At 53.8% G+C, this 14,364-nt stretch overlaps 1 long non-coding RNA gene across 1 annotated transcript; it reads left to right on the top strand.

The window, feature by feature from the left end:
• The first annotated feature begins 1,875 nt into the window (after positions 1-1,875).
• Positions 1,876-11,490, top strand: LOC119865666. Its single transcript, XR_005377837.1, has 3 exons — positions 1,876-4,567; positions 7,829-7,905; positions 11,117-11,490. It is a non-coding gene; the product is annotated as an uncharacterized LOC119865666 (long non-coding RNA).
• The last annotated feature ends 2,874 nt before the right edge of the window (positions 11,491-14,364 follow it).

Raw genomic sequence — 14,364 nt, forward strand, 5'->3', positions numbered from 1 at the left:
ACCCTGTGCTCTTGACCCGGCGACCCGGCACTATCCCAGCAGCTGTCATGGGACACATCTGAGGAAGGTCAGTGGTTGTCCTCACTCTGCCCATGAGGGAACCTGAGGCTCACAGAGCTTCTCAGTGATCAAGCAGTGCAGCCTACAGTGACCACAGGGCTACTCTGGTGGTACTGCAGTGAGGCTGCCCATCTGTAGCGGCCAAGGGGCATGCGTGTGGATTGGTGACCTCTCTGGGGCTTCCGGCCCTGACCGGAAGGGTAACACAAGGCACGTGGCTCGAGCAGGAGCACCCCTGGGGAGGCTTCCATGGCACGGTGAGACCAGCCACACACAGCACAGACCATGGAGCAGCATTTCGAACCCTGGCCGCACATCAGAATCCCTGGTCAGGAGGGGAGCGTGAACAAGTATACCATTGTCAGGCTCCACCACAGAATGATGAAATCAGGATCTGGGGTGTGGCCTGAGTGCTGGGATGGGTTTTCACTCCCAGGCAGTTCCAGGCATCAGGATGAGCACCCCTGCTGGGGAGGAAACAGGCCTTGAGTCCAAATTCCAGCTGTGCCCACCAGCTGTGGCAGTTTGGCTACACGATCTTACCTTCCTTCGTCCGCAGACTAGGGGTGGTAATACCCATCTGGTACTTCGGAGAGTGAACTAAGTCCCCTAAGCATGCTGCCCGTGGTGGGCACATTAGGAATTGGGATTGCCTATGTCCTTCCCTCACAGCTGGGGCTTCAGCATGGGAACCACAACCATCTTACATGAAAAGATTGCTCTCCTTTATAGAAGCTAGCGGTCCCGTAGCATGTGTCCAGTCTGTCACAAAGAATAGCATCCTCCTGAGTGAGGAAGTGAAGAGCAGCAGTTCAAAAAGGCAGTATTTCAGGAAACTGAAGTGTGTTGCCCAGGGTCAGCACAGCAGCGACAGCGGGATGCCGCACACCCTGCCCGTGCCCACGGCCAACATTGCCAGGCAGCCCTGCTCTTGCTTCTCCTTGAACACCAGGTACAGGGCTGCAGGCCGCCACTGCCATCTGGCCCAAGTCAGCATGCCAAGGGAGACCCGGTTGCCATTCTGAGCAGCCGCCCGAGAGGACTCTGAGGAAGATGGCTCCTGCATCGTGCCCAGCGTTGGGCAGGTGGTGGGGCATCGAGTAAGACAACCCCTGCCTGCCTGGTGCTCTTGTCCACCCTGGCGGAAAGACAGTGTGCCCGTCCTTCCCGTGAGGTAGGCGTCCCACCAGAGCAGTGGCAGGTAGGTGCAACGGGACCTACAGAATTGCCTTACAGTCTCATTTTGGATTCAGGTGTTTGAGTTTTTTTAGTTCATTTTTCTGTAACTACAATAGCTGCCGTGTATTGAACACCTGCCATGTGTTCCTTGCTGTACAGCCTTTCTTTTAACGTGCACTGCAGCCTTGCTGGCATCATTATCCCCCATTTACTAAAGCTGAGAGTGAGGTCTCAGGGAGGGTGAGGAAGTTGTGCAAGGTCCTGGGGCCAATCGGCGGCAGCACCTACGCTCAAAGCAAGGTCTGCCTGTCCCCTAGTCCATGCTCTCCCCTCCACCCGCTGCTCTGTCTGGGAGACCACCACGGATCACTGACTGACATGACACTTCGATCGGTTCCACTGTCGATATGTGGTGTAATGAATTCACAAAGAATAAAGCATGTCTAGATGTAACCTGCAGAATCCTAGATTTTTTGAATTGGATGATACTTTGGAGAGCATTAGTCCTTCAGCATCACTCTTTTTAAAACTATTTGTGGGGTTTTTTTTGTTGTTGTTTTGTTTAGATATTTTTTTTTTCGTGAGAGAGAGGAAGAGACAGGCAGAAGAAGAAGCAGGCTCCCCGTGGGGAGCCCAATGTGAGACTTGACCCCAGGACCCAGAATCAGCACCTGAGCCAAAGGCAGATGCTCAACCACTGACCCACCAGGTGTTCCTTAAAATTGTATTTGTTTTTAGCCAGGTAATGCTTGTACATGGTACAGAAGTTCAAAATTCACCACAAAGGTATGCAGCAAGAGGTCTTCTCTCCCTGGAGGCAGCCACTGTCGCCTGGTCACCCATCCAGAGAAGTTCTGTCCAGCGGTTCTCCAGCTGCTCTTCCCAAAGCTCCAGGCTTCCCACCAGCGCATCAGAAGCCTGCATGGGGGGAGGGGGGAACAGGCCACTCCCAACCCCCCCCCCCCACTTCAACTACAGTCACTTCCCTCCGCTCTGCTTCAGAGGGTGCCTCCTGAGCTTTGTGCCACGAGTCCCTCTGCTAAAAGCAGGTTTCAGCTCCTACCTTCACTTTACAGATGAGGAAGTGGTCCCCTTTTCCATCAGTTTTGTGACAGGAGGGTTTGGTGGGGGACACAAGGTATAATCCCTTAAGATTCAGAAGAGGTCACAGTTCAGAAGACCGGATGAGAAGTCTTGGCCCTCTGCTTTCTGATTTTAACAACCCACCACATGAGGTTAAGAAAAGCCTTTGAGAGCAAGGTAAAGATATTCTCTCACCAGCCTTGCTAACCCGTTGGCTCCTGGGGTGTGGAGCTTACCTTTTGCATCTGCTCATGGCTGAGACCCTGTCTTCCTCACCAAGCAGCACCCCCTCCCCCAGAAAAACTTCTTGGGCTTCCAGTAAAGGCCGCCCTTGCCGTACATACACTTCTGAACGTGACTTCTGTGTCTGCCCTCCGTTGGGGTTCCCAAGCTCTTCCCTTGAAGCAGAGCACTCTGTGGCCCTCCTTGTGCCCAGAGCTGAGCAGTCCCGGCGCCTGCCTCCCAGCAGGGCAGTATGCCTTTTCCTGTCCAAACATGGCAATGAAGCACTATTAGCCAGAATTACCTCATAGAGGAAATGAGGATTTCACATGCCTCTTCCTCCACAGCCTGCTGCTCTGTTTGTAGTGGTCCACAGGCCCGAATTCAGTGGCAGCAAGATGGGCCACATCTAATTTAAAGGGATTTGCATGCAGGCTGCATTCCTCCTTTATCTGGGGGGAGTGCTTTGTTAGGCGAGCTAGAAGCCACCCTTTGGTCACCCCCACAGGAGCACCTGTGCCCAGGTGATGTCCTCGGCCATTACCAAGAATGTCAATTTAGTGTCAACAGGAAGATGAGACTCACTTTCCTAAAGGCAGAAACTTCTGGATTAGTTTTTCTCACCCAACAGTAGTGATAAGAGCAGAGCCACATTTTTCAATCTGCCTTCCTCGGTGCACATGGCAAGTGTCTCAGTGGTGGGCCTCCATTATCTGGGCTGCAGAAAAGGCAAATGCTCCTCCAGCCATCTTTTTCTTGATTAGGTGACACATGCCCTTGGTGTCAACTTCAGAAGATCCATATGGGCTTCCGGTGTGTGAATCTCCCAGCTGCATCTCCTGGCCCCCCAGTGCCTCTCCCCAGAAGCAACTACTACAAAACCACTGGAATAGCCTTTCAAGGCTGTGTCTTCAAGTGAATAAAAATATATTTAATACAAATGGGAACCTATCATGTTCTCTATCCTGCACCTGGCTTTTTGCTCTACACCTGCCAAATCACCCAGTGGCCCCACTCCTTCCATAGCTGAGCTTATCAATGGCAGGGCCACACAGAATTTAGCTAATCACATTCAGGGACATTTAGGGGTCTCCCATTTTCAGCTACTACAATGTGGCAGTGAACATCCTTGGTCATTTCACACATGTATGAATTTAAATTCACAAGCAGAATTGCTAAGTCAGAGAGGATGTGCATTTTTCACTGGGACACGTGTTGCCACATTGCCCACCCTGCATCGACGGCATCTACGGGTACCACCCTGCACCCTCTTCTGCATGGCGGCAGCCCTCGTCTCTGCCTCTCTGATGGGAACAGTGGCTGTCATCTTAATTGGGTTTTCTCTTATGAGTGAAGTCATTTGGTGTTTTAGAAGAATGAATTGATGGCGTGTGTGCCATATTAGCTAATACTCATTGAGCTCATTCTATGAGCCTCAGTGCTTCTCTCAAATTAGCTCATCTAACCCTCATTCTTAAGGGGCAGGTACTTTGTCACCAGCCCCCTTTCACAGATGAGAGCAGATGACAGGGCCTGTGGCTTACAAAGTGACAAAACTGAGCCTGGAACATGAGCAAACTGGTTCCAGATTCCATGCTGCTGACCTCAGAGCTGCCCTGCCTCCAAACCAACTGGCAGAGAAGGGGCTCAAGTGAGAATGGAGAGGCAGCGGTCCGCCACTGGGGAGCCCCTGTCTGTACAGAACGCATGGGCAGCAGAAGCCTTGGGCGCAGTTGTACAGGAAGCCCCAGAGAAGCAGCCCATCGGCAGCCTTGTGACGGAAGCCCACAGTGTCTGCACAGGGCCCCTGCTCCCTGAGCCTCTCACGCCTGCATCTGAGCAGCTGGCTGCAATTCTCGCCTGTGTGGGGGCTTTGACACCAGGCTTTCTGTCTGGGGATGGGCGATCACATGAATGTGGCCCTGGCTGCTCTACCATGCGAAGAAGGAAGTCCAAGAAACATCTGGAAAGTTAGCCTTTCTCTCTGCAGCAATGGGGAGGAGGAAATGCCTTCGAGCAGCTTGTAAGTGAGGATCTTTGCCTACCTTTCCCCATTTCCTCATGCCCCACCTGTCTACTGAGCTCAGACTCCTCACTCTGTACCCCCCAACCTGCGTTACATGTCACTGCAACCTCCCAGGGTGTGCCTGCTACACACTTGCTCTGTGCAGGGCGCCGTGTTGGGCATGCACCCCAGGCTCCCCATAGCTGCCTAACAGGGTGTCACAAGGAAGCAATAACAAGCTTTAATAGAAGTGAGGGACAGGAAGTGCCCCCAAACCTGGCAGGAGGGACCAGGAAAGACAGGACACTGCACCATGTCTCTATCTTAAGTGATGTCACAGGGGTCTTAAGATGGTCACGAGTCTCAAAAAATAAGAGGTAGAAAGTCATTCGAGGCAGAGAGAACTGCACAGGCAAAGGTGTGGGGACTGGGTAAAACATGGGACCTTTGGGGGTGCCCAGACTACCCTGAGGTCAGAGCGAGGATCGAGTGAGCTCCCAGCATTGGCAGAACCTGAGAGACCCACATACATGTTGATTCCCTGTCCTTTCTGGGAGCTTGGGTCATGTCTAGTCACAGAGCTTGTTCTGGGACACATCACCTCCCCTTCCTGCAGGCTCAGAGTCCCGGAATGATGGGGAAACAGATTCTGGCCCCTAAAGCGGGATCCAGCCTCACAAGTGTGTCCAGGAAGTACCCAGGCCCCAGATGCCCTGGTAATAACTGAGCAAATAGGGTACAAAGTGATAGAGACCAGGCGATGGAGATGGGGCTGAGGATGAGGCGCTTTGGAGCTCAGCTGTGAATGACCCCCAAGGAGCCCGGCGGCCTGAGCTGAGACAAGAGGAGTCTAAGCAGAGGCACAGAGGCAAAGGTTTTGGGGCAGAGAGAGCACAATCATTCTCCAGAAAATAGGCAGCAGAAGCCATGGTGACTAGACCCAAGAGTGAGGCAAGGGGCTGCTGGGGGAGCAGGCCGGAGAGGTGGGCAGGGGCCAGATCTGGCAGGGCCCTGGGGCCCACAGAGCAGTTTTGGCAAGGAAGGGATGTGATCTGATTTTGAAAAGATCCCAGTGCCTGATGGAGGACCCGTGGTGGAGAATAGCTTGGAAGCAGGAGCCCCAAGAAGAGGCTGGTGCACGCACCTAGGGAGGAGATGCTGATGCTGTGGACCAGGAGGTGGTGGACGCGCTGAGGCAGAGCAATGGGTCACCCTGCAGGGAGGGGCCCCTGGCCCGGGAGCCTTTCCCCAGCACTGAGGGCTGGGAGCCACTGAACGGCCCAACCAGAGTCGGGTGGGGCCGGCAGAGAGAGCTGCTCAGTATATAAATATCTTTAATGAATAAATAGAAGTGCTTTTAGGGCTGGCGGAGTCGTATCATTTCCACCTGCCGTAAAATTTCATTAGAAGCAGGCGCTGCAGGGGGAGAGGAATGGCTGTAATAAATCTACCCGCCCACCCCCAGGCCCTCCTCCACTCTGGGCCTGCTCAGCCCCACTCCCTGGAGAATCCAGACCCAGGCCCTCCTCCCCAGGCCTTCCTGGGGCTCCGAGGAAATCTGGTCTTCTCCTGCTCTCCTGCCCCAGCCCCCCAACCAGAACAGGCAAGCAGCAGCTGTGAGCAGGGATGTGCGGCTTGACACTGAAAACCATGGCCTCACTCCCCTTGGGAATAGGGCAATTCCTGCCCCTACCACTCCCCTCTTCCCCTCCCCTCCCCCCCCCCCCCCCCCCCCCCCCCCCCGCCTTTACTCCCTCCCCAAGATGACAGAGACTTCATCCCCTCCCCACTAATGCAGATTAGATGTGTTTCAGAGAAGGTAGTAATCAGCACTGCTGAATTCCAGGAACGACAGAGCTGGGGGAAAACATACCTGGGGTCAGACGGTTTTCCAAACAAGCAAACAGAGGCCCCAAGAAAGTAGGAGACTGTCCTAAGATCACTCATGGTCAGCCGATCTGGGCCTCCCAAACTACCATAGTGTCGGCTACATTATTTAGCACCAACTAAATGCCTGGCTCTGTACAAAGCACTTGATAGGGACCATTTCACTGACCCCTCCCTACATTCCTGTGGTGTGGAGACTGGCACCCTACCCTCTGGCAGATGGACCCAGGTCACCACCGCCTCAGTCAGTGACAGCCAGATGAGAGTCAGTCTCCGCACCACCACAGCAGCCTTTTTCTCCTTTATGCAAGCGTTCCAGAACTGGGATTGTTTTTTCTCAAGCCTTCGAAAGACTGGAGTAGAAAATTTACTGATGGAGTATATGCCAGGAGTCTCTGAACGGAAGGCCACTGTCCCCAGCACCTTGCTGCATCCCCATAGCATCTTCCAATGTTGCCATGCTCCCCTCCATTTTATAAACAAGAAAAGGAAGCACAGAGAGGTCAAAGAATGTGTCCGAGGTCACACAGCTGTGTCACGGATGCCAGCTCTTCACTTGAAGAACTGGGGATGCTCGGGCCCCCTCCCCTGGCCCCACTGCCACTCTCTCCCAGCCAGTGCTGTACGTCCAGGAAGCCTGGCCAAGTGGACGAGCACAGCTGGCAACCTGCCTGAGCCCATGGTTATCAGTTAAGCTCATTAAGTGGCCATGACAGGACATGGCCTGGGCCAGCTGCCTTCCTTCCTCACCTTGCTCCAGCCCTCTTGGGAGCAAGGCCCGAGGATAGGTTTCTGCTTTTACCAGCCAGGCCAGTGTCTCTGTAATTGAGAAAGATCAAAAATAATAAATAAAATAAAATAAAATAAAATAAAATAAAATAAAATAAAATAAAATAAAATAAAATAAAATAAAATAAAATAAAATAAAATAAAATAAAATAAAATAAAATAAAATAAAATAAAATAAAATAAAATAAAATAAAATAAAAATAAAATAAAAATAAAATAAAATAAAATAAAATAAAATAAAAATTAAAAAAAGAGAAAGATCAAAAGATATTCAAGCAAGCTTCACCGGACTGGCCCCATGGCCCAGTGGGCAATGGGGCATGGGTGCTGGAGACAGGTTTCCAGCTGTGTGACCCAGCTGAGTGACTTCACTGCTCTGAGCCTAGGTCTCCTTGTCTATAAAAATGGGGAGATAGTGCTGTACAATACCACTCACCACCCAGGCCTATGACAAGCTAATACATAGAAAGCACTTGACCCACTAGGTGTTAGGTGCTGATCAATGGTCATACCATCACATAAGTGACATCCTTATGTCACTATTTTCTTATTCACTTTCTCCACTTGACTGTAAGCTGATTCATCTTTATTTATACCTTCCAGGATGAATGAACGAACCTGTGAGGGCATCGGTCCTTCCATCAGCAAACTCCCGTGCCAAGGTCCTTTAGGAGCAAAGAGTGAGCAGTGTACTTGTATACAACAGGTGCTCCCTAAGGGGCTGGGCTGTTGAACCAGAGTGCCTGGGCAGGCCTGACTGTGCTCCCTTGCCCCAGGCCTTAGTCCATGTGCTCTTGCTCTGTGACCTGCCCCCATTTCCCCCTCTCCTGCTGATGATTCTACTGCTGTTCAGAACTCGCCCAGGGCCAGACACCACCCTCCCTGGGGGCGGGAGTGTGGGGCCCGGTCTCAGGGGGCTTCAGCCTCCTGGAAGAGACAGAGGCAGGTACACCCCTCATCAACCAGAACACAGTGAGCAGAGGTCCTGAGAACCCCATACACTCTGCCCTTGGCCCCGAGACCCCTGATTCCTCTTTTGCCCCCTCTCTGCTCTTCCCAGGCCCCCAGTGAGCCTTCCCTGAGCCTGCTTCTCCTGATCTGCCCTGTGAGCTGCTTGAGCATGGGGGCTGCCTTCCTCCGTTTCTGCACTGAGTGCCCAGCACGGGGCTGCCACCCACCAGGATCCCCTGCAACATTTCCTCAGCAAATCTTTTCTGAGCACCTACCACGTGCCAGGCCCCCATGTGCAGCTGTGGGAATAAAGAACAAACAAGGCTCCTTGTCCTGGACACCAGCCAGGCAACTCGAGATGGCACTGGGAGCTGTACATAAAATAGGAAGAACAGCCCCTCTGGTCTGGAATGTCAGGGAAAGGCTTTCTGAAGAGGTAATGCTGGAGTTGAGACAAGATTGACAAGCAGAGCAGCTGCCAAGAGAAGTTGGGAATAGAATTCTAGGCGAAGGGAATAGCAAGTGCAAAGGCCCTGGGGCAGGAGTGTGATTTACATATTTAAGGAACAGCCAGGTGCCACATGAATGAGGAATGCAACGAGATGAGTTTTCAGAGGTGGGCAGGGAGCAGGCTGGGTCAGGGGCAGGGTCTTGTTAGCCACAGTGAGGAGTTTAGATTTTCTTCCACACACAATAAGAAACCATAGAGGGTTTTAAGTAGAGGAGGGAAACGATCACAGAGAATATGTGTGGAATATAATGACTGAGTCAAAGAGGGAAGGAGGGAGAGGATGGGTGAAGGAAGAGGGAATGAAAGGATGAATGGCAGAGCAAAAGGCAGAGGACCGCTGGCTGTCTGCATGGAGGAGATCCCACCATGGATGCAGCAGGATCTGGGTCCCTCCTGTCGTTAACCTCTATGTCCCTCTGGCCCACTGTCTGAGCAGCCGGCGCCTAGCCTGGGCTCATGGTGGTCAGAGCAGCGGGCACAAAACCAACTTGAGTCAGGGTGGGAAGTGACGGTTCTGGGAACATCTGAGCTGAGTTATGTCTTGGGAGTCCCTGACGCTTCACTTCGGGAAGCAGCCATGGCAGGTGGAAATTCGCCAGGTAAGAAGCCTGGAAGGGCTCCCAGGAGCGGTGCCGAGAGTGGCAGAGGCACGGAGGCAGGAAGAGCCCAGCTCTGAGCTGGGGGCCTTACAAAACCAAATGCAATTTTCAAGAAAAGATTTTATTTATTCATGAGAGACAGAGAGAGAGAGAGAGAGAGAGAAGCAGACATAGACAGAGGGAGAAGCAGGCTCCCTGCGGGGACTCTGATGCAGGGACTCGATCCTGGGACCCTGGGATCATTGCTGGAGCTTAAGGCAGACCCTCAATCACTGAGCCACCCAGGCGTCCCTAAAACCAAATCCAAGTAATTGTCACCACAACTCTGTGAAAGGCAAGCTGCTGTCCCCATCTTATAGATAAGAAAACCAAGGCTTGGAAGAGGGAAGAGGCTGGATGGTCACACAACTGTTCTGGGCAAGAGTTGAATCTTAACCTGAAAGCCCAAGAGTGATCAATAAAATGTATCCCAACCCTCCTGTGGGTGTTGGGAGTCCACACAGCAGGCAGGAGGGAGGATACTGTTAAAGACACACACACACACACACACACACACTGCAGGCATTGCTGAGCAACTTCTTGGAGTATCTTGGGGGAATGGTAGAGGAGGTGACATTTGAACCCAACCATGTAGGATGGTGAGCTTTGATGGGTGAGAAGGGGGCAGGGGAGGAGGTTGCAGAGGGAGGAAGCACAGGGAAGATGTGCTGGGTGAGTAGGTGGGGAGGAGAGGGGGTGGTAGGAAAGGGGGCTGGCAGGTGGGCAGGAGGCAGATTGGGCATGCTGCAATGCCAAGGCCAAGCGGTGTACTCTATTTGGAAGGTGCAGAGGGGCCCTGGAAGGGCTCTGAACCATTGAGGGGCAGGTCATGTGGGAGAGTCTGAAAGTCCCTCCTGTTTCCGGCCTGATGGACAGACAGAAGGGGGTAGGTCAGGAGGCTGAAAGGTCAGGGGAGGGCTGGTGCCGTAGTCTGGGCAGGCCTTGGTGGTGACCTTAAGGACGGGGAGGAGAGGGCACATTTGAAAGCTATCATGGAGTTAGAGTGGGCCGGACTTGGTTGGGGAGAAGGGTGGGAGCACAGGGTGCAGCCCCGAGAGGGTCAGTTAGCTTGGCCACCTCCCCGGACCAGAGACTCATTCACCCACCTCTGACCACTCTCCACCCACCGCTTGTCCCTCCTCCCACCCTGCCGGGGCCGGTCCCTCTCCGTGTTAGGCGGGTAGGATACAGGAACGCCTGCCCTGGTCCCTGCCCCTCTGGAGCACTTCTCGGTCTAATGGGAAGACCACAGCGACAAGAGGGGATCCCCACCCAGCGTGCTGAGCACATGTGATCAGGGACGGAGGGAGCAGGGAGAGAAGAGGGGGGCGAGGGGGCTCAGCGCGGCCCCCCTCCACCTCTGGACAGTGGGTTTGCAATGTCATCATCCCAAACAAAGGACAGTACATTATTAGCGTTATTAATTATCATTAATCTAATTAAATGGCAATTACAATTAAGAACACAGTGATAAAAAAAAATGCCACCTTGGATTTAAATGCATCCACGAATGACTTTCCAGGAGCTCAGCCCAGCCCCCACGGCAGCACCAATTGCTCGCTGGGGCCACAGCCACTCCTCGTGTTTCAGAGGCACCGCGGGGGGATCGCAAGGTCCCACTCCCCCCACTCTCGTTCTACCGGTGAGCAAACTGAGGCCCAGGAAGGGGACATGATGGACCCCGGGGTCACCCTCAAGTCTGTGACAAAGGGAAACTCAAGCCAAGGAGCCCGATACCGGCCCACCTCCCAACTCACCCCATCCCTAACAGCCTCTTTTTTTTTTCCCTAGGAAAAACAGCTGTCAGAGGCAGCCATCCTGTTACTGATTAAACAAGGCAAATTCTATCGGAACAGAATCGGAGACACCCCTGGACACCTAATTACACAGTCTGGAACGAGAAACATGGGCAGGGGAAAGGGAATATGAACAAACAGTGCAGCGGCAGCACGGTGCCCCCCCCAGCGCCAGAAGCTGTCATCTCCCCGAGGCCTCCAGACGGGAGCACAGGACTTACCTCCTGCTCCTCGGATAAGGTGCCCGCTCCGGGAAGGGGCCCCCCAGCTGTGCTGACCCCCGCCTGCCCCCACCAGCCAGGGCACAGCGGCGTGTGGGCCAGAGCCCCTCTCAGGGCCACCTCTGACCCCGTGGGGAGCAGGTGTCTTCCCAGGCCTCCAGTGAGTGGGCAGCCGTCGGGGCAGCGAGGTGGGGCAGAGCTGGGCCGGAGCCACCCCCACCTGGCCCTGGAGCCCGGGCTCCGTCTCCCGGCTGCAGGGTGTCCCGGCAGGTTCTGTCCCAGTGGCAGTGCTGGGAACAGGGGCTGGGCGGGGCTGTCCCCTCCCCCGCCTGAGGACCTGTCATTTTGTATCGAGGAGGACCGTGAGCCGGCGAGGGCAGGGGGGCCCTGTCTGATTCTGTTCTTCCCTTTCCAAGCCCCCACCTCGACAGGCCCCCGAGCAGTGATGACAGGAGAATCCAGTATTCATTTGGCCATATTTGTTGAGCACGGCCCTGTGTTCATGCCGGGCTTGGGGAGACAGGACTGAACAAAACAGAGCACCTGCTCTCGAGGAACCCACAAGTGTGGAAGGGGGGCACAGACATGAGCAAGGCAGACCAACCAGAAGACAAACTCCAGAGAGAAATAAGTGAGGTGGTGGCACGTCTTGGGGGCTCAGTGGTTGAGCACCTGCCTTCAGCTCAGTTCATGATCCCGGGGTCCTGGGATCAAGCCCCGAGTCGGGTTCCCTGCTCAGTGGGGGGTCTGCTTCTGCCTCTGCCTCTGCCTCTTCCCCTGCTTGTGCTCCCTCTCTCTTTCTGTCAAATAAATAAATAAATAAAATATTGAAAGAAAGAAAGAAAGAAAGAGAGAGAGAGAGAGAAAGAAAGAAAGAAAGAAAGAAAGAAAGAAAGAAAGAAAGAAAGAAAGAAAGAAAAGAAAGAAAGAAAAAGAAAGAAAGAAAGAAAAAGAAGTGAGATGAAGAAAACAAGGCGATGGAATCAACATGGAATCAGAGAGCTGGGGAGATAAGATGGTCCTGGAAGGCCTCTCAGGAGATGTTTGAGCTGAGACTGACCAGCGGGCTGGGGGCAGTCTGGGGTGGAGCTGAAGGAACATTCTAGGTGAGCGCAAGCTGAATGAACCAGCGGGGGGGGGGGGGGGGGGGGGGGGGGGGTATGTGGGTGTGCGCCGCTGGAAGACACGCCTGGAGGCGGCAGGTGTCCCTCGCTGTTGCCGCAGGGGTCTGTGACCTGATGGCTCACAGCCACCCCCCCCCCAGAGCCTCCCCAGCAGGGCACTGTGCCCTGGGTGTGGGGCATCCCCCCTTCCTTCCCCATCGGCCTGCCCCCCGGCCCCGCCCCACCGCAGCCCCCACCCGTGTACCGCCCCGGGACGGACCTCCTCCAAGTGACTTTGCTCATTATTTATGGTTAGTATTATTGGTGTGCCATTAATCATCATTGCCCCTCACCTTCCTCCCTGCGTCTGTCTTTCCACCCATGAGGTTTGCGCCCTCAGTGGAGGTCAAGGCTCCTGGCTGTCTGAGGCCTGGGTTGTCCATCTCTGAGAGGAGAACATGACATGCACCCACACATGACGCGGGGCTCTGGCCCTTCAAGGCCATGGATGTGACTCCGGCCATCCTGCTGCTGGAACAAGTACTGGCCTCCCTGAGCCTCCCTTTCTGCCTCCAGCGTGGACAGTGACGGTCGGTACCTCTCGCCTCTGCCGCGTGCTGCTCCCCGTGCACCAGCTGTTGACTTCACACAGCAGCCCTGCACAGTAGAGTTAGAGTTACCACCTCTTCACCCCCTTCACAGACGCGGGAGCTGGGCCCAGGAGGGATCATGTGGCTTGGCCGAGGGTCAGTGGTGCAGTGGGATTAACATCAGGCCTGGGGTAGATTAGACAGTAGTGATGCTTCAACACGAATTTCCTGATTCCAGTGGCTGTACCGTGGTTATGTAGGAATAAGTCTTGGGGGGCGCCTGGGTGGTCAGTCGGTTAAGCATCTGCCTTCGGCTCAGGTCATGATCTAGGGGTCCTGGGATCGAGCTCTGAGTGGGGGGCTCCCTACTCAGTGGGGGGGGTGTCTCTCTCTCCCTCTGTGTGCACACTCGCTCTGTCTCTCTCTCTCTGTCTCTCTCTCTCCCTCTCAGATAAATAAATAAATAAATCTAAAAAAAATTAAAGTCAATATATCTCTGTTGAGTTTTATTTTTTTTTTAATATTTTATTTATTCATGAGAGACACAGAGAGAGAGAGAGGCAGAGACACAGGCAGAAGGAGAAGCAGGCTCCATGCAGAGAGCCCAACGCGGGACTCGATCCCAGGTCTCCAGGATCACACCCTGGGCTGCAGGCGGCGTTAAACTGCTGCGCCACCGGGGCTGCCCATTTGTTGAGTTTAAAAAAAAAAAAAAAAAAAAAAAAAGAGAGAGAAAAAGAATAGGTCTTTGTTCTAGAAAGTGCACGCTAAAATATTTGGAGGTGGTGCTGTACCGCATACTGGTCTTGCCACCGCCCCATAAGTTGAAGATGAAATCAGATTTTTAAAACTTTAAAACATCCACAATATAGAAATTAAAACCAAACAAACAAACAAAGCCTGTGAACCTTCCATGCTGAGCTCGGTATTCAGACCCAGAAGGGCTGGGCTGGTGATGGAGGTTCCTTTTGTACTCACTGCTGCCTTGCAAGGAGGGGGTGTTATTTTACCCCTGACTCTGCAGACAGAGAAATAGAAGCTCAGAGTAGAAGAGGCATTTTCTGAGGCCACACAGCCAGGCAGTATGCCTGCCCATGGGGGGGCTCCCCACCCGGCAGGGTGTGAAGACCAGAGGGAAGGGAAGCTGCTGGAGGCTGAGGGATGCGGGGAGGCCTCACGGGCCAGGGGTGCCGGATGCCAGGGCGCTGGGCCAAGTAGTACCCCCCTCCCCTGCTCTTTCAAGCCCTCAGGCCTCCCTAGGAGGGGAGGGGAGCCGGGGCTCCCACCCCCGGTCAAGGGCTGATTGATCTGCCACGGTCCCTGGAGCCG

Source organism: Canis lupus, chromosome 24, assembly GCF_011100685.1.
Source record: "Canis lupus familiaris isolate Mischka breed German Shepherd chromosome 24, alternate assembly UU_Cfam_GSD_1.0, whole genome shotgun sequence".
NCBI lineage: Eukaryota > Metazoa > Chordata > Mammalia > Carnivora > Canidae > Canis > Canis lupus.